Below are 5,268 nucleotides of genomic sequence, written 5' to 3'. Positions count from 1 at the left end.
CCGAGAAAGAGCATCAAACTCCTTGAGAAAGTAAACAGGAGCAGCCTGAACCATGCTTCTATAAGTAGGAAGAGCTTGGATCTAATATGTGCTTCTACATATTATAAGTGTTGCGAATCAATTTTCCAGCCATCTTGAACACCACTAGATAGCAGAAAAAATATTATTTTATTTCTTCAATCAACGACTATTCCACAATTACATTTACGATGAGTTTAGGAGAAACAAATAAGCCTAAAGATATTATTTTATTCTTAATGACGGTGTAGTTATACAACTTACTATATATATAAGTTTACAATTCGGTAATTTTCGGAGTACATTGAAAAATCTTATTGGACATGATTTAAAAAAGGTAGTATTTTGAATCATATTTTTAAATGAAGGGTTTCAACCTTGATCAAATATCAATTCATTTACACACTTTAATCTAGGAGACTCTCCTCAGACATTGAAATACATTATAACAATTTATAAGCTATTTTTGGCAAGTCCCTTTTTCTTTCTATCAATATTTTCTTAGTATTTAACAACAATTGAGATACCCTTGTTGTTTGCTTTGCTTTTGTTTGATCTTTAATATAAGGCCTATCATTTGTAGTGCCAAGACAATATTTGATGTCTTATTAGAAGTAAAATATTAATGATTTTTCATTTGATTACAACAATTCAAATATTTTGCTTTACAATGACTACATATATTTAAAACATAAATAAGAAAAATTCCAAAATTAAAATAAGATAATTGATCCCAAAATGTAAGGAATTTTCTTTTTTTTGCAAAGTTTAAATAAATCATAGATTTTTTTTAAAAATCACTATTTACAGTTTAAAAAATTAAAATTAAAATTAAAAGAGGGGTAAAATTTTTATTGAATATCAAAAAGAGCAGAACAACACAAGAAACAAAGAGAACTACATAGCTTTATCCTAGTCCACAAGTTGAACCAACATCTGAGATAAATCAAAGGGAAGCATCCTATGATCAAGAATATTCCAAGCCGACCCCTGCTCAGAGGCCCATTTAGCTAGACAATTAGCCACACCGTTCCACTCATGAGGGATATGCACAAAAGACACAGAATCCAGAAAATTGCATAACTGAATGATCTGCTGAATAACCAAAGCCAAATGCCAATCCACATGCACAAGGTTCATATTATGCAATAAATTTACAACCACCTATGAGTCAGTCTCACAGATGATTATTTTCCAGCCACAACCAAGATAGCGAGGGCTTCCATGAGGTTATTAGTATGGTAACCCTTGTATATAAAAAACAGAAATTGAATATCACCAGAACTATCACGCCCAACTCCCCCAATACCAACCGGACCAGAATTTTCCCGAGAAGAACCATCAGTGTTGACAATAAGCAAACACTTTAAAATATATACGAGTAGAACAACTACTAAATTAAAGCATTCAACAATCTTCATGCAATGAAGGGAAAAAATGGTTCAGCAATAGAACGATTTTTAAAAAAAATTTCATTCACTATAACAAAAGTGAGATAGATTTGTCAATATTAAGATTGGGGAATGACTAGAACTTTTGCTGTAAAATAAATAAATTAGAAAACTAAAATTTAGGACAAATTTATGAAACACAACTTTTAGAAGCAAAATTCATCCCATGTTTGCTCAGGTTTCGCAGGGCTGGGAGGTTGGAACTGAACAGTACCTGAGGTTAAGAGGGTTTTAAAAATCATTACATTTTTTTTCTTTCTGAATCACAGTTCTCTTAACTGAGTTTCTCTTTCAGGAACGAGAAAAATACATTTTAAAAAACCCCAGAAAACTGGTTGAGACGATTATTGCAAGACGACTCGACGAATTTAGGCGTTTTCAAAACAGAAAAACTATTCCATTAGAAAGCTCAGAGATGGCCAATCATCTTGTAAAACGAAGAGATAACACCATTTTTATCCCACATTGTTCGTGCTTTCAATTACCTAAACAAATAATATGCAGAATCGCGAGCTACGAAAACAGAAGCGGGCGGTGAGGAAAGTAGACACAAGAGGAGGATTAAAGTACCCTCCGATTAACAGACAATTGGAATGCTGATATTGTGCACCTGAGCCCCATTTGATGTTTTGGACATTTCATATAGTCATTCGAGCAGCTACACTATTTAACCCACTGTCTTATTTGAGGATCGATTGATTTCTGTTTTCCTTTATGGAATTACATAATTAAGGTTTAAAGTTATAGATTAAATTATTTAATAAAACAAACAGTTCCCATTTTATTTTAATGCCTTTCCTTATCAACAATTCCGTATCGTACATCGCAATAAACAAAATAAACAAGTCAGAATCCAGCACCAGTCAGAAGCTATTTTTTATGCAGTAATTAGAACAGATATGGTCTTCAAACCATTATTCTATTTGGTTCAATTGTCATTTACTCCTTTGCAATGTGTTGCAGTGATTTTAAGCTTTAGTATTTTATTCAATAATAGGAAATAATTGAATACTGGTGAATATTGTGTAAAAACACTAACAGTCGTTGTAGTATAGTGGTAAGTATTCCCGCCTGTCACGCGGGTGACCCGGGTTCGATCCCCGGCAACGGCGATCGCTTCTGGCTTTTTAACTGCGCTCTAAAATATGTCGCTTGTATGTTTTTTTTGGGTTAATAATAATTTCCCCGTTTTGGTTTTTACCGCTTTCTAAAATGTGTCGCAGCTTTTATTTTGAAACGTAAAATGTTGTTATATATTCAGTTTTAGTGTAGGATATTTACAACTTCATTCAATAAAAGTTTAGAGAAGGGGATATCAACTTTTCTTACAAAGTCCACATTTTGATACATTGTGGACTACATTAAAACAAAATTGTTGGGCTTCATTTCACATTGATTCATTTAGTATTCACACTTGAATCTTAGACGCTCTTAATAGACTAATCTGAAATATAAGCCTTTTATTACTTCTTTCATTCTTTTCCTAGCATTTAACAAGGATGATTTATAGTATTATCCTTTTATTAGTTTTGCTTTTACTTTTTCATCAATACATGTCAAGACTTGTTCTTTTACAAGGAGGACTTTGTCATTTGTGGTGTTGAGGTAATATTTGATATCTTATGAGAGATGAAGTACACATGATCTTCATTTGATAATGAGTTCAAATATTTTTTTTGCAATAACTACAAATCTTAGAAGACAAATTGAGAAAATTCTAAAACAACAAAAAAAGATAATTCATTTAGAAAAGAAAAAAATAAAAAACTTGGAACATATCTCTTCTAAAAAAATCTTCCTCTATGATCTATTTTTGACAACAAACCAACACTTACATTGACTTGTTTCTGGATTCGATTGTGTAAAGTTTTTTACATCTCTTGCTCTTTGATGGATCACTTAGTGTGATTCGAAAGATTGATGGTAAAAATCTTTACAGAATCAAATCTAGAAACGAATCAATGTAATACAATAGATTGTGAAAATCTGATCTCTTTAAATCAACACTCGTGAAAACACTTGCAAATAAGACAACTATTAGATTAAAATCAATTAACTCAATAAAAGAAAAACATTAAGTTCAACAGAAAAACAATTTTTTTAATTTTTTATTTACAATAGCAAAAAAGAAATAGATTTTTATTTTAGATATTTTATATGGCAAACTTTAAAGTTGAGTATCCAATTAAACTTCTATATTAGAAAATAAGTGTAAACTAGCAATCACACCTTAGTGTGCAATAGGTATGTTGAATATGTACTTAAGGTGAACTAAGTATCTATTTAATTGTTCACCTTTTCCTCTCCAAGTCTCTATATTTCCTTATCTCCCTCTTGATCTATTTGACCATCTATATCTTTTTTAATTTCTTCCTCTATGTATCTCACTCTCTATGTCTGATTATGTATCTTCCTATAGCTCTTTCTATCTTTATCTCATTATGTATTTCTATCTATCTATCTATTTCTCACATATTCCTCATTTTATATTCATATTTATCTCAATCTTCTTGGAGTACCTCCATATTTAAGACACATCTCCATGTTTCTTCCCCCATCTCTCCCTCTATCTTTATCTTGTTATCTCTCCATCCTTCCCTATCCCTATATATGACCTCTCTATACCTCTCTCTATATAAATTTTGGTAATTGTCAAATATGCCACATACATGTATACATTTAGTCTAATTTAAGTAAATCTATCAAATTTTCATATGTTTATTGCTAAAATAATATTTTTCTTCACCATTATATTATTGTGCTTACTAGTTGTTAGAGCAATGTGAATTCAGTGCCCACCTCTTTTTGGCACATTGTATTGCTTGCAGAGTGTTTTATGGAAAAATTGTTTTGATAGATTGTCAAGATAAGTAGTTTGTAGATGAAGCATCTAAAAAAATGGCTCTCTCTCTCTCTCTCTCTCTCTCTACCATGATATCTTCTTCTCATAGATATCTCCATTAATTCCTCCACATCCTTTTCCATCTCTTCCACATTATTCATTTTTCTCTCCAATCTCTATCTACTCCTCTCTCCTCCCTATCTATATCTCTTCATCTCCTCATTTTTTATCTCCATCTCTATCTATCTCTTTCTCACCCACCTCCTCCTTTCTCTCACTCTTTTCCAACCCTCCCTCCCTATTGTAAACATAACATGGACATGGTGGTATTGAAACTTGAATATCTTATCATCTAGTAGACCGCCATGGCTACATGCAAATAGAACACATATGAAGCTTACAGGGTCAGGTTTGGTTCCAAAGTACTTCATCTGTTCAAAGAGATGGAGTGCATTTTTGTTGTAGCCATGCATTGCATATCCTCTGATCATTGCATTCCATCAAACTATGCTAGGATGATGCATGTTGTCAAATAGTGCTTGTGCCTTCTGTATACTCCCACATTTTCCATGCACATCTATCAGGGCATTTACAATGATCTTAGACAATCATCTTCTATCAATTATTTTTTGTTGTGTCTCCCTCTCCTATTCCAAAGCTCCAATCTTGCCACATGCGGAGAGAATACTTGAAAAGGTTGAAGTCTCTAGCTTGACACCTACAAATTGCATTTGCTTAAACATCTCCAATGTTTTATCAACAAGTCCATGAAGCCACATCACACTAAAGCACATTGTCAAACATTTTGTATCCATTTTACATGTATCCCCATTTTACATACATGTCTGTCAGAAATGTGACAACTACAACATTTAACAGAACTCCATTTATTATTATTTTTGATGTATTTCCATACCTTTCTCATGAGATCCAAGTTTGGCACAAGTTGGGAGGATG

General features: G+C 32.3%; 1 non-coding gene across 1 annotated transcript; it reads left to right on the top strand.

The window, feature by feature from the left end:
* The first annotated feature begins 2,509 nt into the window (after positions 1-2,509).
* Positions 2,510-2,581, top strand: TRNAD-GUC (transfer RNA aspartic acid (anticodon GUC)). The gene has a single exon. It is a non-coding gene; the product is annotated as a tRNA-Asp (tRNA).
* The last annotated feature ends 2,687 nt before the right edge of the window (positions 2,582-5,268 follow it).

This window comes from Cupressus sempervirens, chromosome 3 (assembly GCF_028749045.1).
Source record: "Cupressus sempervirens isolate cs-2001-9-10 chromosome 3, ASM2874904v1, whole genome shotgun sequence".
Taxonomy (NCBI): domain Eukaryota; kingdom Viridiplantae; phylum Streptophyta; class Pinopsida; order Cupressales; family Cupressaceae; genus Cupressus; species Cupressus sempervirens.
The sequence above is the reverse complement of the archived record's forward strand: the minus strand, read 5'-3'. Positions and strand labels throughout refer to the sequence as shown.